Below are 26,587 nucleotides of genomic sequence, written 5' to 3'. Positions count from 1 at the left end.
GAGCTGCTGTGAGCAATGCCACCACAGACACTTTGATCTGTAAGTGCAAGGTAAAAAGAATATTAATTAAAAAAAGAATCTCACCTGCCACCCACTCTCATCCACAAAATCATTGGAGATGACTAAGAACAATCCAGCTGTCCTTCCTAATTTAAATGAAAAGGTTTTAGTCTTCAGTGCAGGCACTGTGAAGATGCAATATATTGGCTTCTTCTCGGTACAAGAGCCATTTACACTGTGAATCACCACCTCCTGATCCAGCAGCAGCTGTGCTTTCTGTCTGCAGGGATTAAGAAAGAGAAGGTGACACAGATAACCTTTGCAATACTGAACGTCCCCAAGGTGATTTTACCCAGCCCACCTTCTGGGGGGAGCATCCTCTGTGAAAACTGGGAGGGGAGGGAGTAGCTGTGGCCATTGCTCTCCCTCTGCTTCAGCCAAGGCAGTGGGTCAGGCTGCCTCCAAAAAAGTTTCCAAACCAGGATCTGATGCCAATGGTGACTAACACCTCCAGCTCCATTATGCAACGTCACCTTCAGGGCCATGACAACCGTGCTGGGAAAGCCTTGCAAAGCCCAACAGTAATCTCAAAGGGTTGATCTAGAACCCATGGTCTTGTCTTCTGCCCAGTGCCATTTACTCTGAGCACACCCCAAGATATTACATGTTAAATTATACAAACCTTTTCCAGTCCAGCAGAGGAAGACTCAGAGCAGCAAGCCACCTGGATATATTTTGGAATTTATATTTTACTGCATTACGCACAGAGGACAACCTTGGTCTTCCTTTCAAACCTGCCTGTGGAGCCAGTTTGGCAGCTAAGGTTTTTTCTGAGGTTTTTCTGCAAAATTTCAGCAGAACTGAGACATGCTGTCACAATACTGCAAATTGCATCTGAGAGCTGAACTTTCCCACCAGACCCAGAGGACAGGCACATCTGTGCCTCCCTCCTGATACTGTCCGGCACCAAAGCCCAACATCACAATGAAAACTGAGGAGTGCAGTGGCCCCACGGACCAGGTGCTGCACAAGCATGCAGATGAAAACACCAACCCTTGCTATGAGGGTTTGAGCTGTGACGCTGGTTTCTGGACAAAACCAGTGACTTTCCTGTGAAAGACTAACCACCCCGCCACCTCCTACCCTCAGTCCTCTCCTGTTTCCTGCAGACCATGTTTTATCTGTTTGACCTATAGGACAAGATTATTTAATCTGCCTGAAGCCAACAGCCTCTGCCCGGCTCACAGAGGCAACAAGCTGTTTCTGATAAGAATAGGCTGGAAAACTCAATGATGAAGCAGACAAAACCTTGCAGGTGGTTTATCACCTTCTGCCAATTTCAGAAGTTTCTCCAAAGAGAATAACAGGTCAGATAGGAACTTCTCACATTTTTATCTCATTAATGGGGGGGTACTTCTTGATTATCTGTGAGGAACATGAGAAGGACTGATTCCTAAAAAAAACCCCCAAGCCAAAGTCAAAGAGAAAACCCTCACGGGTATGTAATGTCACGATGGCTCTGTAGGCAAGTGGCCTCGCTACAATCCTTGCTGACGTTATTGTAACTCCAAGCGTAACAGGGACCTTTGTTACCACATGAGAGAAGTCAGCATCACAAACCATGCAAAACGACATCTGCTCATGTTGTCTTTGCAGAGGTGCCCTGTGAGTAGCATGGTTTCTTAGCTGGAGGTGGCCTGGAGGATGTCCACAGCTCAATCGGCTTTATTTTGTCCCCAACAGCTTGCTTTGGATGTGTTTGAGTTCTTGCGGTGGAAGAGCACTGTCCCAGGTGCAGTTTGCTGAACCTGTCCCTTCAGGCTGGGAAATGGGACATGAACAATCTTTGTGGCTCTTTCATGTAGTTGAAGGCAGGAGCTGCCACTCCTGAGCCCTGCCAACTTTTCAGTCCAGGCTGTCTAGGAGGAGGCCCCAGCAGCAGAATCCTTAGGAGGACAGGAATGTAAACCTAGGCTCTATCAACTAATACACCTAAGCTATAGGAATTAACTATAATTTACAAGTCTTTAAAGAAACACCCAAGAGGACAAGTCTTTCAAAAGCACCTGAGGTTGTTCCGAACAGTCTCATTGACTTTCAGTAGCGCTTCTGCTGCTACGTGCTGTAGGTGTCTCCTAAAATCCTACCCAGAGATGTAACGCAGCACAGGTCAGACAGGAAAGTGCAGCTCATCCTTCTGGTTTCTTCTCATGATTACTTTAAGCTCAGCGGTTAGATGCTGCAGGGTTTCATGCAAAAGCTGTCCTTTATTTCTGATGCACCTCGGAGCGTGATGTCTTGTTGCATGCTTTGCGAGGAAGCACTGGTGTGAACAAAGACGAAGACTCAAAAAGAAGCGCAGCCATCACAGTTCCAAAACTTGCTGATTTTGCATGAGTGCAGTATGGAAGCAGCCATAATTCAACCCAGGCTACAACTAAAGGGCCTCAAGAAAAACTGTCCACTTGGTGGGATGAGCTGGCACCTGAAGAAGGCTGCTCTTCAGCAGCTGGGCAGTGGTGAGGCACCAGCTCCACCTGCTCTCAATCTTTGCTGCTGCCCTTCCACTAGAAACCTTGAATTTTGAGTCCCAAGGTGCAAGTCTAGAGTAACTTTTGCAACTGCTCCTCTCTGGTGCAGCAAAGTGGGAAGGGATGGGTACTGCTCCCTTCTTTGGGATGAAATGCCGGTCTGTGTCTTGAGAAGTGGGTCTGAAGACCACAGTGATCCTCTGGTATAAGGCAGAATATTTGCACTTGCATAAGGAGGAAAGGGAATGCACAGGTGTCCCTATTGCAGCAGATAGCTGCGGGTGGGGGGAGCGCAGGGTTCCACGGAGCACTGGGGGAGATTTCAGTGCTTTGAAGCAATACCACGCTAAAAGAAAAAGAGAACACAGTAAGCACGACCATCCGTCGTAGCCTTTTCACTCCCGGCCCCAGTCTCTTGTAGCTAAAATCCTTGCTTCGGCTCCAGCTCATCACAACGTGCTGGGGACAACGTCCCTCCTGCCCATCAGCTGCCCCCTCCCAGCGGGGACACTGCCAAGGCTCCGGCTGGGCAGGGGGGACAGGGGGCTCACCAGCCCGCAGCGCCTGGCTCCCCCGGCGCGCACATGCAGCCCTCGCTGTGCATCACAAGATGTCGTTGCTGTGCCACTTTTGTCCCTCCTGCCCAACCCCGCTCCCTTCACAGGGAAACGCACCACCTTTCCCATCCAAGCTCAAACTCGCCAGGCCGTTTCAGGAGCACCTCACGCCTCTAAGTGACATTTGTGGACAGGCTTCCCACAAACCAACATACTCCATGCTGCTGAAGCTACAGACCTGACCCGTGCTTGTTTCTTGGAGCGAGGTGCCCACGTTTCGCTCTAGCCGCTCATCCCAGTGCCTGAGCGGGTGTCCGTGGGCCGCCTCTGACACCATGGCCACAGCATGGACACACAACACTTGCGGCAGCATCTTGAGACAGGGGTGGGCTGTCACAGCACTCTCCAAACTATCAAGCTGCAACAAGGTCTTTTTACCATCTCATACCAGCATACTCTTCATACAGTCCCTCTGCTGCCGCCTTCTCATCCCAGGCATATGTTCTCTCTCCTCTTGCTTCTTCCTCGGCTGCTCTCTCTTCACTGGTTCTCAACCGCTTCACTCAACCAGCCACACCTGCACCTTATCTACATCGGCCAACCCACCGCCCCTGAAGCCAGCCCACAGTTGTATATTATCAGTGCTAATTAACCCAGCTTCATTCTACTACACTGGGCCTTGTGTGGACTTTGTGCTGCCTGGACTTTAAGTGCAGGGCTGGCTTAGATGGGCATAGCAAGTGCAGAAAGACTGCTCGGATAGGATTGCCAGCGTTCCGTCTTATATGGAATGAAGGGTTTAGGAATAAACCCATGCCCCTCACTGCTGTAGTGTGGAAGCCCATGTTTGTACAGTGCTCGGGGAGAGGGGCATGTCACCACTCCTCCCAACAGCACGCCAGGAACAGATTTTTAGAGCTATGGCTAGCTCCAGCTCTTTGTCAGCCCCTGGGCTTCACTGAGCCAGGCTAGCAGAAGCCTGGAAGGAGAAGAAGAGGTGTCCACAAAGGTTAGAATCTGGCCTGAGTTTACAGGAGAGGAGACAGGATTGCTGCAAGGGCTTCAGCAGAACTTAAAAATCTCCTGTAGCTGCCACAAGACCTTTCACTGCCTTCTTCTGGATAAAATCTCCAGTCTTTTCCCATACTGTACATTTAAGACATGTAAGCTGTGTTTGGCGATGCCTAATTTAGCACAAGCTCTTTGGGGATGCAGTGCTGTGGTGTAAATCAAGATGGGTTCAGGCACTCCCAGGAAAAAAGATGCATGTCTCCTGCATGTTTGGCAGTGATCACCGTTCAAAATCTACTTGATTCTTGGGGCATTTCACACACTACAGAAAACTGCGCTGCTGAAAGTGCTGCGGGTCTGACAATATTTGGGACATCTATTACTCAGATTGATGTCTTTCCCTCTGTAGTATTCATACCTTTCAATACTCAATTTCTTTGCAAGAAGCACCTGGCAGATGGTATTATTTACTTCTAGAAGAACTTGTGCAGCAGCTACACTAAAGCCCAGCAAGAATTTTCCCACACAATTAATTTGAATTACAGAAAACTCTTCTTCCCAGATGTCACCAGCCTTAACTCAGGTCAGGGAAGTTTTCCTGTGTGGATCTAATCCACAGCCCTTCAACCCCAGCCTAAGGCTGACCACATGACTGTGTTGGACTTCTATCAAATTCACACCAAGGCATTTTAATCAGTTTTTTTAAAACTAAGTGCTGCTTCTAGGTTGTGGTATACAGAACCTTCCATGAGGGCTTTCATGGTGGACAATCCCTGAGGGCCAGGACAGGGTTTGGCTGGTCTTATCATGTTACCTTAAAAAATAAATTTAGGTACATTGGAGTCAAGATATTCCTCTATCTCAAGCACCCTTTAGCGAACACCCTGCCAAACCTTTAGTGGTACCACAGCTCACTTCTTTGTAAATCTTGCTTATATCTAAAACTTAGGTACGTTCACTTGGTTTCTGTGTTTCTAGAAGCCTTTACGCAGAAATCCTTTACACAGCAGGAGGAAGATCCTTACCCTTCTCACTCCTCTAAATCCCCACTCAAAGGAAATAAGCAGCAATTCAGCACCCTTTTTTACAACCCACCAAAATCCTAGAGGCGCTTTACATCCTTGGTCCCCATGCCTTGGGCAAATGGCATGAAATAAAACAGCTCATAATCCCATCTGTGGCCCAGCATGACAAGAAAGCCAGAGTCCCTCGCAGGTTCAGCATTGCGCTGCTGGCAGCAGCAGCCGTCTCTGAAAGCTTTTTTGGAAAGAAATGAGGTTCTCTCACTTGCTTTGCCAGAAGCAAGAGGTTTGAGATGTCGAGCAGGAGAAGCGCCTCTGCAAATCCACCCGAGCCTGCTCAGTGAAACACAGGGGACCTTGTAGGCATCCTGGAGATTTTTTTTTTTTTTTTTTTTTTTTAAAGTCTCATGTAGAAATATGAAGCCAGCCCAGCAATACATGTGTGACCGTCTCCAGATCAGAGGAGAGAGTGTTATAAATACTGCCAGTGCCTATTAAGGGGTTTCACTTTACTGAATCTGGCAAACACAAATAAGCGTTTATGAGCTGAACTAGCTCACAGAGCTTTAGCCTTTGGATTACTTACTAATGAACTCCCCATAGTCCAGCCATTTAATTTCATTAAATTGCCAAGACAGTTCCAGTTAAAGGCCTGGGTCAAGTGACATATTGCTGTTTTTTCAGAGACCTCACTGGGAAAAAGCACATTCCTCTGTTTCAATAGAGACAATTTTATAAATAACTGCATTGTGCAATAAACTAAACAGACTGTTTTCCCCCAGTGTATCACTGGAAAACCCAGCAGGAGTCACAAGCAAGGATCATGCTTTTGGGTTTTAAGATTTTCTGCTTCTGAGGCCAGAAGGTCCCTTCAGACCCTGCCGACACAGCAGCACCCTCCCAGCTCTGGTTAACTGCTCACATTTTCCTTTCCCCTGCCCGGGTGCAGGGACATCAGCCCACAGGGGTAGGATATTGTAACAGGGATTCAGACCCTGGTTCAAGGAGAGATGTTTAACCCTATGGCTGGTTGCAGTCCCCTCTCACTGCTTTGAACAAGAGGGTTTGGGCTTCTTGGTCCATTAGTTCAGACCTTGTTGAGAGCTTTCAGGCTGAGATGGAGCAAAAGAGAAGCCAGACAGGCTCCAGGGCATACTGCCTGTCCTGTCCCGCTCACAGTAGGGGGATAGCCAGGGTCATCTCCCGCTTCACATGACACCCAATGGTTTATACGCTGACCTGCAGCCCACCAGCAGCAAAGGAGGTCCCCAGTTCCATCCCACTCTTCATGCCCTCATTAGCTGAGCTAAACCCCACTCCCGGAGCACCTAGCTTGTGACTCCCTGGGATGCTGAAGCCTTTCTCGCTGATCTTACAGATTTTGGACTCAGCCCATAATAATCTGTGTGATCAGCAATCCTTCAGCAAGCGAGCGGGGCCATGAGCCGAGGACGACCGAGGGGAGTGAAATTTAATTTACAGAATAGATGGCTGTCAGTGTTCCATCCTCCCAGCTGCATCTGAGTGGAACTGCAGAACGCTCCGACTCCAGGCAGGAGGCTGCAGCGGAGCTGGGCAGCCCCAGCCGGGCACGCGGCCCCAAATCTGCTTACCTTTAATAATGCTGAATAGTCTCTCTCACCTCCAGCTTTAAGACTTTTCCTTAAAACGGATTCATTTCTTCTTGACCTGACCACAACGTTGCATCACCTTTCGGAGAGGCAAGGATGTAACGAGTCAGCAGAGCCCCTGTGTCCCCCAGAGTCACCCTCGGCCAGCAGTGACCCTTGCACCGCGTTGCCTAGAAGGTGCAAGCTCATCTTGTTTGGATGCCTTTCTCCCCTGGCAGCTCTCACTGCAGCAGCCAGCGTAACTCCTAGAGCCCAGAGGCAGCAGGAATTGCCCCAAGAAAAGGAGCATGGTCAGAGCGATGTTGCAGCACTCAGCAATGCCAGGCCACTGAAAAAACAGGGTTGAAACACTCTGGGATATCACTACACATGGATATACCTAGCGGAGAGGCATTTGTCCCAACGCAGTAAGGGAACTGCTAAATGACATGATTTAATAGAAGAAAAAGTACAAACCCGATTTCCTCACTGGGACCTGTGAATCTCATATAAGCCCCACCAAAAAGTCAAAGAAATAGCCAGCAAAGCCAACATCAGTCAGCCCTAGCCGCTGATCCCGCTGCCTTCAGCAGTCCTCGGATCAGGCGCCTTTCAGTTAACACTGTTTGTTCATCCAGAAGAGTGAGTTAGACACCCAAGCTCTTGTGTTTGGGTGTAGACAGATATCCTTTAAAACTTTTTTTTTCCCTCCAGACTACAAAAAGACATACATCAAGCCTTGTACATCATGATACCTCAGCATTTTGTACCCGGAAAAAGATGGTGACCCTTCCCCAAGGGCACCAAAAAGTCAGTGGATTGTGGCACGTGAAGTTCAGCCCTGGCTGCCCCGACGAATGCAGGTCGTGTTCACAGCAATACGCAGAATGTGCATACCCACCGCTTTGTGAAAATGCAATATTTGCAGCTGGCACGATGAATTTTGTGGGGCAGTGTTCAGAAGAACACAGAGGAGGCAGTCGCAAGGAGAAAGTCACCAGCAGCATCCCAGGCACTTACCATCAGGCATTTGCATCCTGGTTACCTTGGAGGCTTCTGAGGTGTGAGAAGGACCTTTTCAACAGACGTTCATCTTGGGTGGTAACTCCATCTCATATGTTCAGGGGAGAAAGGGGAAAAGTAAGGAGCCTGACTTGCAGCAGCAACCTCTGCTTCATCAAGAAGAAAAAACCCATGAACATCTAAATTCACAGCAGACATTTCTATTAACCGGTATAGGGTTTGGATTTAGGTTCAGAACCAGGACAATATCACTCTCGGAGCTCTTTGCAGATGTTAATCTTTCTCAGAGCAGTTATTCCTGTGCAGAGTGCCATGTATTGTGGAAACACAGGGAAAATAAAGGATGGTCAAGAATAAATTACAGTGAGATTGAGTGTGTCTTTCTCAAAGATATGCCCTAGTTCAGCCACAAGTTATTTGGCTCTGTGCAGGAGTCACTGAGTAAAGCTTTATGTCCTGTGTTATGTAGGGAGTGAAACAAGTTGGGCATGGTGTTTTCTTCTGCCCTAACAAGCTACAGTCTTCATGCCAGCATGGGGCTGCTGCTAGCAGCAGAAGCACTGTACATCCACCGTCAAGTGTCCCAGACAGAGATCTGTCGCTTTCGATTACAAATTTACCGGGAAAAAATGGAAAGAAAATAATAATAACAATAATAAAGTCACAGCTGTTGCAGATCCCTCTTGAAAGTGAAAAACCCATAACTGGCTTTTAGTAAATGAATAGAGGTGAGATATAGGAGCTGTTGCTGTTGCAGCCAGCTGCCATTCCAAGCCCCAGCATGGGGATGCTTGCTGTTGTGGAGCGTTGCCAGTCATTTCAGTAAAACTTCTTGAAAAGTATGGCCTTGGGCAGTGGGCCAGATGAGTCCCAGCACAGAAAAAGGCTTGGACTCATCATTTGTTCAAAATATAGTGTAAAAGTGTGTTTGGGATCAAAGTATTTTTCGATCCTTTTGAGGTGTGTTTCTTATTTACAGCTTTCAAATATTCATAAGAGAAGTGTGACGTGTGAATGTGACCATTCTGCATGTACGCCATGTTTGCATGAAAAAAAATACTGAAGCTCTTGCATAAGTCACACTAATCCTCCATGTAGTAAGTTTAAGTCAGTCAAACTTGGAAGGAAAACAGCAGGAAAAGGAGGAGTTTGCAGGCTGCTGACAATAATTATTTGGCCATGGAGAGACTTCCATAAAGAGACATAGACAGGATCTCTTTTAGTGCAAGTTACAGAAGAACTGAGAGGGATATTATAAGTGGTCAATACACTGGAACCTGGCTGCTTGCACCAAAGGAAAAAATACCTATTGTGCTTGCTTTCTCGTTCTTTCTCTCTCTTATTTTCCCTTCAGAGAAGGCAGCATTTTCAGAAGGAGCATCCCACCCTCTCCGCAGCATCCTGGGCTGCCTGCACCCTAAGAATGAAGGGAAAAGCCTGGCTTTGCCACCCCAGTTTAACAGAGCTGTTTAAACAAGGTCTAGCAGTAGTAAAGACATCTTCCGAGACATCTTCTTCTGACACGTGTCTATACAGCAAGCATCTGCTGTCTGTGAGCTATGAAAAGTCCCTAGTCCATTGTTCACCAATTTGGGATTGGATTTACTTCATTAAAAATAGTTAATGGAATGTTAATAGCACTTAATTGTATTCATTGCACTGGTTTTGCAGAGATTTTTTTCCCTCAATTCACAAAGACGGGATTAAGCGCTAATGTATTGCAGGCTGCTGAAACACATAACCTGCGGTCATGATTTTAAACACATGTAGAGGTGCTAATTGCATTCAGTTGACACAACTGTAGATGGGAAGATCATTTTTCGCACCTTATCAGTTCTGAGGAAGCGCTAACTGTATTCAGAAGACACCACTGCTGTTACAAAGGTAATTTCTTGCACTTCATCAGAGCTTTACACATGCTTAGCAATGCAGCTAGCCAAAAATACCGTAGCATCAGAGTTAATGAGGTGCTTGCACGTTTTTTAACAAATGGGAATTGTACAAAAATTTCTGGCCTTTTTTTTTTTTTTTTTAAATAAAGAGTAACAAATTTCTGCAGACACCACATTGTTGGAGTTGGCGGTTGCTTCCCTCAATACGATTCCTGAGCACACTGCTAATGCTTTCTGGTGGATGGATGGATGGATGGATGCCTACTCTGATTACGTGCATTTGTGTGTTCATGAACTGCAGAGAGTCCTGCAGCAGAGCAGAGCAGGTAACACAGCCCCTCTCTGCTTGCAGAGCCCACAAGGGCAAAGACCGAGACATCAGAAAATACTTTTGGGCTTCTTTGAACCTCAGCAGAGATTCAGGCAAGGCTGCTTTGCTTACCTTTGCTTACCTTAGGTATCTGTTGCTCCCAAACTCTGGGTAATCCCTGAGGTCTGGGCCACCCAGGCAGCACATTTTGGCTAATGCTCTTCTCCTGCAGCTCTCCCACTTCCCTGCCAACCCATTTGCCAGGATGCCAGGCAGTCAGCATGCTGCTGGAGCAAGCAGAGCTCTGCTGCTTTGCAGCTTGAGGAAGGACAATGAGATACCCTCTTGGCCTCACCTAAGCACACCAAGAAGATCTGTGTGCTGCCCAGAATCTCCTCTATGGCAAAAGCCCACTCCTTTGTATCTCTTGTTGTTCTGCTCCGCTATCTCTAGCCTGTCTCCAGAAAGTGTTACCTGTGAAAAAGCTGAAGCTTATTTTCCAGGCAGCCAAAGATAGTTTTGAGATCAGAACTCACCATTTTGTGCAATTTCAGTGTATTTTCTATGCTATGAACGGTTCTCTTCCCCTCCTCCTATACATTGAAGACCCTTGACCCTTCTTTGAATCCACCTGTGGTCTTTGACTGAAAATCCCCTGTTGACCAGGTGCAACATGCTGAGGTCGTTAGGCTGTCCTGGGTAATTTGGATGTGCAGCAGATATGGGGCAGGGCTAGTCTGAGGCAAAAATTCCTGCTGGAAGGACTTTCTCTCTGCTCTAAATAAAGAAGCTTACAATAAACCATTCTGCTGGGAATAAAACTGGCTGGTAGGAGAGTGTCACAAGGCTCCTCTGGCACAAGCAGGTGACTAAATAACTTGTCTGGGATTTTGCTTCCCCTTCTCCAGCTCTAACAGCACACGTGATCAGGTTCTGTTCCTCACATCACCCCTAAAATTAATGCCGAGTTACTCAGAAGAGCAAGCAGGAAGACATGACTGTTGAGCCTTCACAGCCAGAAGACCACGTACTGCACACTCCTACGTCACTGTCGGGTTCTGGGAAGGATGCACAAAGATGAAGGATGCCTTATCATCAGTGCTAGCAAAGCAGAGAGCACTGGACAGCAAAAGCACACCTACACAGGTGGTGCTGAGAGTTAATGTTTACATGTGTCCTTGGATGACCTTACCGTATGTACCAGACTCTGCGTTTTTTCTGCTAAGCAGCACTCCTATGCAGCAAAAGTAGAAGCCAATGGTCAACCTGAGCTGTACTCACAGCAGTGACCACAGTGGAGATTTACCCACGATGGAGTCAGTAACTTCAAGAAAAAGCAAATTTAAAAGCAAAGAAGAAAATGCATCTCTAATCCCCAAAATACCCACTTTAGGTGCTTGCCTTGAATGACATGCTGGTACGATGTTAACAAGAAGCAGAAATTTTAACTAATAGAAGGATGAATATTCCCCCACGTTACCTCCAAAATCCTTGAGCAAATAAAGCTAATCTGAAGACACAAAGGTAGATTTGCAAAGCAAATTTACCCTGGTAAGACACACGTGCCACTTGGGGGGAGAAGCGAGGGAGATGTGAGCAATGACCCCAGGCAGATTGCCTGGCTGATGCCGAGGTATCGCGGCTCAGCAGCATTGAACTGGGACAACGATCACAGCCTCCAGCCTATGTCTTTTTATTTTGCATCCTAAGACTTTAAGTTCTCCTTGCAGAGTCAGTCAGCATATGTCTTGATCTCTCATTGTTTTCTGTGGTTTGTTTTCTGTTTAAAAGCTCTTTTCCTTGCAGAAGGAGTCACAGCTTTCCCTTAACATAGTAATATGAACATCACTGGTGACACATTGAAAGTTGGCTGCCAAATGTGTTTTTGTAGCTGCCCTCCTGCAATCTAGAGGGTTGAGCCCCAGTTCACACCGACAATAGCAGGAAATTAGCACCTGGGATGTCTGTCTTGCTCAGAGTGGCAACTTCATGCCAGTTCCTTTCCCTACCAAAGCTCCCACTTGTCCTGGGTCCTCCCAAAAGGCATCTTTGTGGAGCACTGATGAAGTCTTCCAGCCTGCAGATGCAGCAGTTTTCCTTCAAACAGCAAAATAAGAAAAATATCCAACAAAACGCTCTCATGGTTCAAGCACTTTCTGATGCCCCCTACCTCTCAGCTCCACCTTATGGAAGGTTGTCTCGAAACACACCTCACCTGATGAAAGGCTATCTCGAAAAGCGGCTGGGGCTCAACAAACCTGAGCACGTTAATCCCAAGGCTCCGGGTGTAATGTGTCCCAGCGCAGAGCATGCAGTACCTCCAAGGGCATCAGCCTGCCCAACCAGCTGGTTTGGTGGCCAGCGGACCCTCCCCACCCCTCCCTTGGCAGCCGCAGCTCCATGCAGAGCATAGGTAGCAGGCAGGACGAGGGCTGGGCCATTTGCCAGGCTGGGTGGGCTGGTGCTTTTCAAGGCTGGGGCTGCAATCCCAGCTTCCTGACAGTTCAGATTTACAAATCAGACAGCAGAAGGTGGGATCCAGCGTTTTGCTAAAGCCGAGCACAACGGCCTCAAGAGAAACAAGTCTCAGCTTTTCCCAGCTCTGGAAGAAAGATTAATTTCAGGAGGGGGAAGGAAAAGAAAAAAAGCCTTCAGAAGCTTCATTTTATCCTTTCCCGTGATGAGTTCCCAGCTTGGAGCTGGTAGCTGACCCCAGCAATTTTGATGTTTAGGAGCAGCTCACCCCATACACCTGCTGCTCTCCCAGGAGGCCCTGCACACCCTGAGCTGCTACAGCTAGTAGTAATCAGCGCGTGCCTCTCGCACATCCCTCCTTGCTTCTCAAGTCTCCAGCATATTATTTGAATTCTATATAACGTAAAATAGATGATCCCAAAGACGCAGAGGTTTGAGTGTGGCCACGGGTAGGTCAGGTTTTTTGGTTGTGTAGTGCATTAAGCAGACAGATTCGCTCTGCAGCATAAATTAGCATGGTCTTAAGGCAGCATTCATTTGCATTCAATGACACACCTTCTTAGGGAAATGCTTTTCATATTAAGCATGTTTTGGGTGGCAAAGCTTGACTAGCACTGCGTTCGTGACTCTCGGATTCAGATGCAGATGGAAAGATGTCGTCATCCCAGGAAGGAGCCGGGAAGCTCATCGCTGAGCCTACCCACAGCGAGACACGTCTTGCGGCTGCTCATTTCTTTAGCACCGTAGGAGAGATCATGCTTATGTGGGACCTGCGAGTAATTGGCTTCAACAGCTGGAGGGGTTTCCTCATCTTCTGAAACGAAAGGTCATTCTTTTGTCAGTTTTCAGCCCTGTCAGCACACAGCCTGGGAGGACCCCCGGCCTCTTCCCTTTGCCACGCTCCCATAGGTGATGCTAGATCAGTCACCTGAGTGCAAAGAGGGAGCTCCCCTTCCCCGCCGGCGGTCTCTCTGCAGGTCAGTGTCTTGCCCAGCATTCACCTCAGGAGAAAAGACATCTCCTGTGCTGGAGTTTGGGAATTACATGTTCAATTCCCTCCTCTGACAGCTGCTGGGCTCTGGTTTTGGGGGAGTTCCACAATTTGACTCTGGTTCTTTCCCCAGCCATAAAATGGGAAGAAACCCATTTCTTTCCTCTCTTACCTTTAACCACAGCTTTATCTTTATATCTATTCTTCATCTATTTACAGTTCAAAACAGAAAGCAGGATTATTTCTAAAGCACCTGTAGCCTGTCCGAGCTCTTTGGGATAATTAACGAGGCCACCGCAGAGGTGTCTGTGTCGCTGGCTTTGCTCAGGGTCTGCCAGCACTTTGTTCACACCAGCAGTAACTAACAACGCGGGGGGAGCCGAGGACTCTTCCTCCGGGGGAAGAAACACAGCCCAGCTGACTGTGAGATGAAATTTACTGCAATATGAAGGGATCACCATGGAAACCTCTTTATTTTATTTCAGCCAATCTTTCTGTGCTGTCACTAGCAATATCACCTTCTCACTAGCCATAAAGAAAGGATTCCCAGAGAGGTTTGCAATCCTTGCTGGCTGGCCGAGCCATCTGCCAGGAAGACATTTTTTCTCCAGGAAAACCATTTTCTCTCTGGTTCTTCTCCTTGCCAGGTGGGACTTCACCAGTAAAGAATAAGGCACTGCTCCCATCCTGCATTGCTCCTTCCTGCAAGGATGCTAGATTTTAACTTTGAGAATAAGAGCAGGTACAGGCAGGAAAACCTGCTATGTCACTGCCACCGTGTTGCTCTGTCTCCATACCTCCTGGCAAAGAGAACTGCTGCTTCGCCATCCATCTGCCCGTGAGGAGCTGCACATTTGGAAAGACAGCCCCATCGATCTGCAATGCCCCAGTGCTGAATCAATGACATTTATGTGAGCAAGGGAGCAGGATAAAACCAGCAGCTTCTCCATGGCAAACCTGGAATGAGACCATTTTGAGGAGACTCACCAAGCAAAGCTCCACTTGAAACTTCTTTGCAGGAACATTACCTGAAAAAAAAATGAAACAATCCATTTTGGCTTCCAGCTGCGGTGACAAAGGTGAGGAAGGGAACTTCTGCCTCATTGGAGAAACTACACCTTCCTACACAGTTACTTAACAGCAAACAAGCTCTTTGCATGGCACAGACCCACCCTGTGGGTCCTGTGGCTGAGACAAGCAACAGTTTCAAACTCTGCATGTCAAAGTGAGAAGAGCTTTGGTTTTGGAAGACCATCATGACCTAAACTGCAGAGAGAGCTAAATAGGTCAGGGTTTTCAGGCAGTGCATCACGTCTGGGCTTCCCTTACATCCCATACATTGAAACTCTCCATTTACATTTACAGTCATCAGTAAAAAGACTTCAGGCCACCATCCTGCTCATTCAGCAGCGTTTCTAAAACAGTCAGCAGTTTGAGGAACACTGGCCTTGTCCTGGGACTTGTGACAGCCTCACGCGGTTCTGCTTTCCCTCTGGGCGTGCTCGGGATGTTGTGAAAGATCACCACCCTTCAGGCGGAGCACAAACTCTGCTGGTAAAGCCTCCCTTTCTGGAGAAGATATCGCCATTCCCTCTTCACGCTCAGATGAGCAGAAGCACCTATCTGCAAATGAACACCCCGGCACACCAGCTCCTGTCCTCGAACTCTGCCAGGTGGACAGTTACTAACCGCCTCCACCTCGCAGGGCGCCCACATTCACCCGTAGCAAGTGCTGCCCTGAAGAGATGGCTCCTGTAGCTCCGGCTTATTGCATTAGCCACACGGAAGCCTGCAGATCTCAGTGACCTGATTTGCCCCAGAAAACACAATTGCCTCCAGCAAGGAGGATTTGTCGGCAAGTGCAGCACAAGCAGGGAGAAGGCTGTGATTAGCGAGCACCCCCATGCCTGCCGCTGTAAAATTGCCTTGCCTCTAATTACTTCATGCCAAGAAATAGCCTCTGATATATCAGAGGAAGGAGAATCCTGAAGAGAGCTTGCTTGCCGACAAAGCCCCTGGATAAATTCAAAGAACAGCGGCTGCTAAAGAAGCATCACCTTGTCTTTTAGTCAAGGAAATATTATTTGCAAACTCTACATATTCTCCAGTAAATTCAAGGCAGAGAGATTAGAGCTGCGATATGACCCAGGGCAGAAGAAACTGAAGTCCAGAGCACTCACGTGGAGTGGCACATGCATCCTGAGAAAGGCACCAATGAAGAAATCAGAAATTTACTCTGATGCTTTGGAAAAACCTGCACATTTTCAGTTATTTTTTTCCCCAGAATAAATAAATTATAATAGAGGCATTTAAATAAAATTAACCTTAAGCCAGCTTCCTTTCTGAGCTTCAGGGTAGATGACCTCCTAAAGGACCAGCCTCACTAGCTATGCCTTATGAAGAGGTAACTAAAGCAATTGCACGGACAAGTGGGCCAGCTTGCCCCCCACATCTTGAAAAGATGCATCGTTTCAGATGTAGAGGAGGTGTTCCAGTTTGTATTTGCTAAATAGCAGTTTAATAGCCCCAATCTTTTGATGGATCAGTCGTCATGGTTTGCAAGACAGGAATGTCCACCCACTGAATGAATAAATATAGTCATCCTCATTCCCTATCGGCTCATCTTCAGCTGAGTTACAAGGTACAACCTGGGGCATTTCTAGACCCGCTTCCTTAACAAGCTCATTTCTCAGTATAAACACTGAAGCAAAGTAGAAAATTTCTATCTCTTGTCACCAGGAGCACATCCCAGGCCCATTCCAGCTGCCAGTGAGGAACGATGGGGAGGAGAGATGAATAAACAGAAAATGGTGGGATACTTTGGGAAATGGCTTTTGTTTGCCACTTGTATTCCACCACTGCTGTGCAGCAGTTTTAGAATGCTCCGTCTGTCCTTTTCCCCTTTTCCATCTTGTTTACCTCGAGTGTTAGTTCTTCAGAGCAAAGACCATCTCCCACCATAATTTGGTACTCGATTTGTTGCTAGAACATTCTGTTCTCAGACAAGGCCATTCAGTACTTCAGTAATATAAATAACAAGAACTTGTCTATTTTTGACATGATGTTACTGTGAAGGAAGTCCAAGAATCGTTTTTCCCCATGAAGCACAGTTAAATACTTCAGAGAAAGCGTTATAACATCACACACACAAACATCTGTTGAAACAGTTCCTACAGAGAAGACTTAAAAATTCGGCAGGCATAGGCTCATCATAAGATCAGGTGGAATGATCTCCCCGCAGACCTTTTTTTCCAATAGAATAAACCTTTGGGGGATAAAATTATTAGAAACAATTTTTGACAAAGGAGCCCAAACAACCCTTCACAAACCTGACATTTTGCAGAAACTACAAATTTCACTTGTTGCTTTGTTTCAGAAATTTTCTTTCTGGAATTTTGGGTTTTGGTATGCACATATATGTTAGATTTTACAGAAGTGTCATATAGGAAGTTTTGCAATGAAGAATGAATATTGCAAAAGATGGGCCAACATAACCTTTCAGGAGATTCTGACATACATTTGGATCAACGTATCTTGGAAAACTTCAAAATAATATTTTGACTCCCCAGTTTAATATGTGCTAAATGGTTTTCATATATGTCAATCACTGTGTTACGGAGACTTCAGAAAGAGAAAGCAGTAGAAAGAAACAGAGCTATATTATGCATTTACTTACTATGGTACTTCATCATGGATTTACAATGCTGTTACTATAAGCTTATTTTGCCACAGGTTTCTTTCTGCATCAGAGAGTGTAGAAGTTCATTGGGAAACAACCTGAGGATTAAATCTACAATAAAGCAATCCACAATAAAAATAAAATAGACAAAACCATGTTTTAATATCAGAAAAGATTGCATATATTCATGAACCTTTCACACTTTTTTTATAAAATGGAAAAATGTTGGAATATTATTTGTTAAATGTTTTATTTTTAAAATATTTGTTAAATTATGCCATCACGGTTAATCTACCATCGCCAGTCTGGATGCTATAAATATTAATAATTATTCCTCAATAATTGAATTAGTAATTAAATAATTAATGAGAACCTTAATATGTATTAATATTTTCATCCATTTTTCCTATTTTTCCATCTGTCTAGCCATCCTGCACAAAGCTACTGAAAAGGAGCTGAACGAGAGCCCAGGGCAATGTATTTTGTGAGGGCAGGTGCAGAGTGCGTGGTCTCCTACCTACTCCAAGGTCCCACCACACCGAAGTGTCCAGCTGCACTCCTGGCTTTAGGAGCAAGCATGGTTCACCGGTGGCTGCAGAGCCACCTCTGTGCTTTTGGAAGTACTCTTTCTGCTCTAATTAATGGGAAAAAATGGTCTGAATTTGTGGAGGGGAGCATGGAAACGCTGTGCAGCCATAGCAGACGTGTCCTTATGTTTAGCCTTGCTATGCTGTCTTCACCTCCCCATCCAGGGGCCACTCCTGCAGCCAAAAGCTCTCCGAGGGGCTTTGGGTGGAGTGCTGGCTAGAGGGAGCTGGCACAGAGGGCTGTGTTTAAATATTTGCCCAGTTCTCCTTTCTCTGTCTCCTTGCAAATTCCAATCATCATAGTGAAGATCAAAGACTTTGAATGGGTTGCTTCCCCCCAAAAGGCAATCCAACCGGTTTGGTTTCCCGGCTAAATTTATCTCAGGCAGCTACTGGGGGAGACATAGGCTATGAGGGGAAAATTTGGCAGCCTCCTCCTACTCTCTTAGAAAAGAAAGAGAGAAGGAAACTCACCAAGCACGTTAGACTAGGAGGAATGTCAGAAAAGTAAGCTCCGTCTCACCGTTTTTCCAGTTCTGCCCCTTGCCAGGCTCCGAACAGCTTTCACATCAGTGCTAAGCTTCCTGAGGAGCAAGCGCCGCAGTCCAACACCCACCAAGTGGATCTACACGTTGCCTGGGAAATACTCGTAACATCTGTTAACGGCAAAACAATAAAAAGCGTCCATATTATAAATTGCTCGTACCTTTCACTTAGGAGAAAGCTATCTAATCACTTCTCCCATACTACCAATAAATCCTCTCCTGTACTTGCGCCCATCTCGTTTTCTTGCAGCTAATCTAACTAGACGTGGAGGAACAGTGCTCAGCTTGCATTTAGCATTGAGATTTGCTGGTTTTATTAACAAGCTGTTTCCACTCCATGCTGGCAGGACCTAAGGCTTCTCTCTTTTCTGCTGCTAGTTATGGTAGCTTGTTCGATATGTTCCTTGGTCCCTGCAGACTTTGTTTCACCTGTATCTTTAAATCAACACAGTCACAGCACTATCACAAAGACTCGTGCTTTGAAGTTATAGATGTGCCTCACTTCTAAAGCATCTTCCTTCAGGCATCTTCATGTACCCAGGGGTATCCTGAATACCAGGTTGGTCAAGAAACATCTGAGACCTATCTCTAGAGGGCTTTGGAAGTGCCTTGCACCATGGTTCAGCCTGTCTACAGCTCCCATCTACCCTAGTAGTAAGTCACGTCCTCTCCGGGACAGACCAGGAACACATTTCCTGCCAAAGTCAATCTTTTCTCCACAGAGACACTGGGCTAGATAAAGGCAGCCAGACACAGAGCACCGGGGAATGAGACAGGAAAAAAAAGAAAGGAAAAATTATCAGTGTGCAGCTAGGCAGGAGACACTTGCTCAGAGAATATCAGAAACATTGGAGAGGACAGACGTCACCTCATCATAGCTGTCTGCCTAGTGAAAGCTGATCAGTCAGAGACTTGTAGAGTGCTGTCTACAGTCAACAACAAGCAACAAGCCTCCCTCGGAGAAGACTCATTGCATGCTATGACAAAGGTGGTGTGAAGCATCCTTAGAAGACGCCTCTCCCTCTCTCTGCATTGCCCACAGAAGCCTGAGAACTGCGCTTAACTGTTTTGTACGGCTGCCATTCTTAATGAAAGGTGAAGCCCCTCTGTTAGAGGTTCAGGTTAGAGAAGAGCCCTTCAGCTTGCATGCAAAGTTGATGCAGAGTCATATTATCCCCCTCCCTATCTGAGATTGTTGTGCAGACAGACAACCCAAGAGCTCTCTCTTTCTAAAAGAGCTTACTGCTCCCCACCACAGCACAGCTGCAGTCACCAGAAGGTGAGATAAGACACCCAAACTTATTATCAGGTGCTTGCCTGGCACCAAGAGTGACTGTTTTTTATGCAGCATAAACTATCCCACTTGCACCAGACAAGGCTGGATCAACCAGACGTAGACATCGACAGAACATTTACATCTGTGCCACCAGATAAAGTTTTCTCTTTAAAAACCATCGCAAGCATTTCATTACAAGATGACAACTGGAAACAAAGCTACGTCTTGCCCTTCAAAAGGTTAAAGACTATGACAGTATTGCCCTAAATAATGAGAGGAAAGCAACCACACTGGGTCCAACATGCAGGAGGAGAATGACCTGCAATGATCTGAACTTGGGTTCTTGCAGATCAGTAGGAGATGGCCATTAAGCTCACTGAAGAGTAAATTTTCTCCTGCATTTAACTCTGTTGCCAAAGACCGTGTGAAGCCTGCACTGCTGAAGTTACATGACTGGAAAACCAAGAACTAGGAGTAGTCTGACAAATTTATTAAAGTGTATCCACCTCTGTCACAACTCAATGAAGAGATTATGCATTGGTTGGACATATAAATGGTATCCATGGAGAAACAGTCCCATCTCTCTCCAGAATAAACAACATTTCACAGTTTTAATTGTGTCCTGATGTTACAATGATTACAACTAAACTGCGTAATCATTCATTAAACATGAGCTAATTCCATGTCCTGCTATAATCATTGTTTCCTGAAAATATAACATGTAGAAGTACAATAAGTGCAAATTGAAATATTGCTTTTGGAAGGTTATTTATTACTACCTTCAGCTGTAAACATTTATAACTGAAATTTATTGGTCCACGGTCTCTTCATATAAATATTTTATGTTCAGCCTCAGGGATCTGCATCTTCTCATTTAAATGTCTCAGTCTTGGTGTTTGCACCAACAAAATAATCTCAGGAGACAAAGTTTGCTGTCCTGTATTATTTGGCCATCCTGCTGTTAACGTGAGGTGGCATTATGTGTGCTATATATTACCTGTCCAGAGGTGCATACAGATGTGAGGTAGCAGCAGGCTTGTGGCATTACTCTGGGTTATAAATTTGTTAGCATAGCATGTGTAGCGTTCCTACATGCAATAGGGCAGCACCGAGTCATTACTTCTTCAGTTGCAATATTTCTGCTGAGATTCCTCTACCGAGTTGAAGAAAATGTCTGGGGCAACTGGAAGAAAAATCTGTGAACATCAGTGAAGGGGGAAGGTCCACTGAGAAAATGCTGATGAGTCTTTAGTCTCTGTTCTTATTTCTATTTCCATGCCAATAGGACAGAAAGAAGTGCCCCAAAGCAAAGAAGAGAGAGTCGTTTAGATAATGGGAAACAAGTCTAAGACCCGGTTCTATATGTCAGCTTTACAGGAAAGGCTGGGGGCCAGCTAGACATGGGACACCATATGCACCTCCATGTGACAGCAAAATGGCTGATGAAGAGTAAAGCTTTTCAGCAGCCCCAACGCGTGCCCAAATAGATGAAACGTGCTCTCTTTCCTGATGCTGGATCCTGCCATCCCTCCTGCACTGGGTGTCGGGCTGGGATGCTCTGTGCCATGCCCAGAGCTGAATAGACATGTACAGATAGCGATAAAGAGGTGCCTATTCAATCCCAACCACTAAACTATAATATATCATTTGGGTTTCCATGGCACCCGTCCAGAAAAGTTGAAATGAAGTAGCTGAACCGCTAACAAAAATAATGTATGCTTTTTAATGATAAATTAACAACTTCTACAGTGGAGGGACTGGAAGAAGGCCAGGTCCATAGCAATCCTTTCAAAATGAACAAATGGCTTTCCCTGGACCCCCAGTCCCTCCCCAGACCACCATGAAAAATAGCAGCAAAGATCCTTAAGGAAAGCTGTAGAGCCTGTCGATGTATGCAAAGGGTGAGCTAGTGTGAGTTTTGCCAGGGGGAAAAAAAAACCCAAACCACCAAAAAAACCAAACAATACCACTCTGTCCTAAATGATAAGAATTTACTGAAAGAAGAAACAAAGTAATGGTTGAGGGATAGGCAGGAGCTATCATGTGGATTCTCAAAGGAGCTTCATCTTAAGTGCCCCCGAAGACTATTAACCCTTGGAGCATGAAACAGGAGCGCATGCTTTCAGCACTCACTTTCAATTATCTGCACCGAGGGACTGCTGAGCATGTTTGCCTCTGGATTCCCCATTTTCATAAATGGATAAACACACACGTGGGTGCCTCTCTCCCCGGCACCTCTTCTCATCTCTTCCTGCTCACAGACTTTCCGTCTGATGTTGTTTTCATTGCTACCCATATAAATCAGGAATAAAACCAGAGGAAAAACCTGCCTGAAAGATTATCATCAGCCCCCCACTCTGCAGATAAATCCCCCATGCAAGCCCCTACAAACACCCTGTGGGGTTTTCCCCCCCCTCTTGTTTAATTTCCCAGCAGTTTTTTATCACAGTTTTTAACATCCCTGGAGTACTCGGTGCTACATCACTTACAGTATGTAAGGGGTACTGACTTCTTCAAGTTTATCCTTTTTAATGGTTCCCGTCAAGTGCCAGGCGGTCAACCAGTTTGAGCTGCGTCACCCACCTACAAAACTTAGGGTGAGATGATTGAGTCTGCTCGGGAAATGGGGGTGGGGGTTGGTTTTTTTTTTCCAGAGGGAACTTGAGTGCATGTAATGCTGTTAACACAATAAGTTTGCATGCCTTTAAAAATCATTTTATAGCCATACTGAGTGCCTCTAAACATTAAATATGTTTTATAAGTAGTTGGCTAACCAGCTGGTTGTGCTGTAAATGCAGCAGTAAATAAAACAATGACTCTAAAAATCAGCTGTTGTTTCATAAACAGGGCTACTTTTCCAGCCATGCAGTAATCCCCAATATTAAAAACCTTGATTTTTACCATTTTATGCTACACTGTGACTAGAATTCACACCTAATCTTTTTAAGCCATGCTAAATATCTCTCACCTGTTACTCTGATTATCCTCCCACGAAGAGCAAACATGATTTATACTGAGCAGGTAGGAATGCTTCCTGAAGCTGGAAGTTTGCTTCCCAGGCTTCTACAGGCAGACGTAGTGTTAAATCTGACGCTACTTGGGTTAGGTCCAGGTGATGCTAGAAATTAATTTGATGTTGTCAATTACTGTAAGATGTGCAAATGCTGGGGCAGTATTCATATCACCAAACTTTTCCTGGGCAGAGGTGATTTTCCTGGCAAACTCACCTCCCTCAGCTGGAGAAATCTGTGCTTTGTAGTCAGTATAAAGGGCATCTGCAAGAAGAAGGGAAACGGGTAGTGTGCTAAGGGCATCTGTCCAGATTAACCCCTTTAAAAGTTTCTGTTTATGGCACAGCAGAGCTTGACAGAGAGCAGAGCCACGTCCTTCACCTCAAACCCATGCCTCTGAAATCTGCTGGCTTAAAATGAGTGTTCACAGGGAGTAGGAAGAAGAGAGAGAATAAAGAAAAGATAAGAAAAATGTCACCTATGAAGTTGTTTAAATTTTTTTAAATTCTTGTTTTCTGTAAGTATTTCAGGATTTTTCTTTTTGTTTCCACAGGACAGAATGAGATATTGGCAGGAAGCGAAAAGGCACACTCTTCAGGGGGGGAAGGCTGTACTTCTGCCCAGCCTCGCCATGCCCGTGCTATGGAGCAGGACATCCAGATGGAGCCTCTCTGCCTGCTCACACCCACACTTGCCCTGAGCACCACTTCTACAGCGATCAGATACACCTGGTGGCAACGGACCCCAGCCCTGCAGTGAAGAAATCAAGAAATCACAACCCAACCGACCAAAATAACCCAAAGAAGTGAGCGCAACCCTTGGCCATCCTTTTGCAGACAAGTTTCCTTTAAAATAAAGGCTATCAACTATTTCTGCTTCTTCCAGTATCAAATGCATTCCTGCTCTCCCAACAACGCAGAATTTAGTTCATTTTACACTGCTGTAGGGATAAAAGCATTGCTCAGTCCGACATTTACTGGAAGCCAGGAGAGTGAAGCTGGGGCAGGACAGCAGCAGATGACTCCTGGTCATCAAAGCACACACTGAATGTGACACATCCATTGCTCAGGCTGTTAAAATATTCCAGCTCCACTGTACAGATGACTGCAATGAGCTTTGTGCTCTCAGGATGAGTGCTCACACAGCGCTGCTGAGCAGCCCTGTCATGTAGCTCCACTATTGCTAAACCGGATCCATAAATCAAAACGGGAGGATATAAACCAGGACGGAGACGTGACTGCAGAGTGCCTGAGATCTGAGATCAATATTCATTTTACAAACCTCTCCAGAAGAGTTCCTTAATTAATTGTTGGAATTAAAGTCAAAATTGACCCCTCAATTTGTTCCTGTGGCCTTTAAATCAATTTTCTTTTCTTTACAAGTAATCATTTTAGGACTGGCGAATGAAACCACCCTTTTTTTCTTTATTAAGTATATTAAAAAAAGTATACTCACCAAATATATTCTAAACAGGACTCACAGGGAATAAAGCCAGCATCTCCCACTTTAATCAAAGAGAGGGGAAATATTTTACCAATTACAAGCCGATACAGAGAGTTTACCCAGTTTGGCTTGCATCCCCACGTGCACACACTGCTCCCTTCTCACCAGGTGAAAGCTGGCCTCCAAGGCCCTCTTTCTCGGGCCACTTACTAAGCTGTGTCACTGGCCCGGCAGGGAGCTCTGACTGCAACGAGCAGCAATGTCCACACACCGCCACCACCACAGCTTCTTAACCAGCCACTGCCCTCCCTTCCTTTACCAAATCTTAAATGTCAGCAGAACCACATCACAGGTTACAGAGTGCAAAGACTCCCTTATTTTATGCAACTGCTGTAACTTCACACTGAATTTGTCCTCATGCAGCAATCCACAAGGCAAGGGAGAAAATAAGATTCAAGAGATGAAGGGGTTTACTTGGCATCCCTGAGGTCCCGGTTTATGCAGACTGCAATTTCCCAAGCTCTCAATGTAAGCTTCATAATCCATGTACTACCTTCCTCTGCACCTTTTCCGGATACCCTTATGTCCATTATTTTGCCAACACTCAAAGAATCGCTAAACTCCCAAATTAGATAAAGGCGGTGGGTTTTTTTCCCTTATAGCTGACATGCTGATTGCACTCTCCCAGTATTTTACAGCTTGGTCCCTAAATAACTTTTTTCTCTGGGAGAGCCAGCAGCTCCCACTGACCAGCTGGGGATGCTTTCTTATTGATGATGCTCTATCTTGCAGACCCAAGGCTGGATTAAGACAGATTATTTCCCACCCCTTGTACTCCAATGATGGGAATTACCTGAAAAGCCCCACTCAGGGTGACCAGGATGGGTCTGTAGAGTGGTCTTGACGGCAGGAGCACCTTCTGCTGGGTTACACATTGATGGCAGCATGCGACTTCACTCCTGATCTTCAGAGCCACATGTAGGCGTACCACAGGCTGTCTCCTTGTACACAGGGCCAACAAATCCGAAAGCCCTGCTAAGGTGAAAGGCGTGTGAGCTCGACATAAAGCATTTTTTCTCAGCAGGCCTGTAAACTGGCAGGAAGATCATTGTAAATCAATCTCATGGATTTTCAAAATATTATTCAGAATACACTCATCTAGTTGCACTCCCTCATGATAATGAAGAGAATCATTAAGTAAATAGACACACAATCCACAAGTCCAATTTTTGAAGGCTGCAGTGGGCACCTAGAGATGTTGGCAGGTGGAACCAAGTCACCTCTTACCTGCCCAGACACTGCCAAGATGGGCAGATATTATGTCTGCATTTTAATGGCACACTCCTGTGCAATTTTTTAAATTGATAGCTCTGCACAGCATTCACAGATGAATACCATCTGGCGTGGTGATTTATTGCCCCTGAATTTCTCAAGTTACTTTTTTTTTTTTTTTTTACTTTTCTCATCTTACCTTTTCCTTATATTTTCTCCATACAAAAACATTTTCTATAGAAATGCAGTTCAGAGAGGCATTTCCTTAACATGCTATTTTATCATAAGATAAACAGTGGCCTGTCACTAGACAGACCAACAAACAACTGATGTATGGGATCTATTTAATACCTCTGCAATTCCAGAGGCCTTCTGGTCATATATAGAATTGTCGAACCATATAATCATTTAGGTTGGAAAAGACCTTTAAGATCTTCAAGACTAACTGTTAATCCAGGACTACCAAGTCCACCACTAAACCACATCCCTATGCCGTTATTTTACAGTATTGTAACAGATGCTCATAACAGCTCATCTGGAAAAATTTATATACGATGCTGGCATTAAAGAATGTTTTAATGAACATACACAAGGAGAAAAAAAAAATGTGTTGTTCAAGCATCCCTAACCCCAGTTCCTCCTAACTTTTAAATGACTGATCTGGGAAAATACAGTAAACTTAGTTTGTATGTTTGTTTGTTGTGGCTTCCATTATAACTTTAGAGTAACCCTCATAACTTCGATTTACACTTTATTTCCAGCTCACACCTTACCTCTTTCAGTTTACTTGACGTCCATCACTATAGCTTCCAAATTCTTTGTATTCCTTAACACATCTAGCCTTCTAGCGCTTGCTGTAGCAGCATTGTTCTTGGAGCAGGGGCTGAACAGAAACCCAGGCCGTAGGGGTAAGATACACAGAGCTGCCAAGCATTGGCAGGGCCAAGAAGACAAGCCCATGTTTTGGAAAGGAAAAGGAGCTTCTAGGTGACGCAGGGTGTTGCGGCACTCTCCAAACCATCAAGCTGCAACAACATCTTTTACCACCTCATACCGGCATGTTCTTCATACAGTCCCTCTGCTGTTCTCATCTCACTTCATCCAGAGCATGCTCTCTCTTTTCTCTGCTTCTTCCTCTCTCACCTTCTCCTCCTCGGCTGCTCTCTCTTCACTGGTTCTCAACCACTTCACTTAACCAGCCACACCTGCACCTTATCTACATCGGCCAACCCACCGCCCCTGAAGCCAGCCCACAGTCGTATATTATCAGTGCTAATTAACTCAGCTTCAGTCCTCTACAGCAGGGCAGCTTACTGCCCTCAGAGCAAGGTGTATAGCTAAGGCACTGATAA

General features: G+C 45.7%; 1 long non-coding RNA gene across 1 annotated transcript; it reads right to left on the bottom strand.

Moving 5' to 3' along the window:
• Positions 1-7,724: 7,724 nt before the first annotated feature.
• Positions 7,725-26,582, bottom strand: LOC129736691 (uncharacterized). The gene is made up of 4 exons (XR_008733694.1): positions 24,817-26,582; positions 18,163-18,344; positions 17,099-17,212; positions 7,725-14,450 (listed from the first exon to the last, which is right to left on the bottom strand). It is a non-coding gene; the product is annotated as an uncharacterized LOC129736691 (long non-coding RNA).
• Between the last annotated feature and the right edge of the window lie 5 nt (positions 26,583-26,587).

This window comes from Falco cherrug, chromosome 8, assembly GCF_023634085.1.
Source record: "Falco cherrug isolate bFalChe1 chromosome 8, bFalChe1.pri, whole genome shotgun sequence".
Classification (NCBI taxonomy): domain Eukaryota; kingdom Metazoa; phylum Chordata; class Aves; order Falconiformes; family Falconidae; genus Falco; species Falco cherrug.
This window is presented reverse-complemented; position numbering and strand designations above follow the sequence as displayed.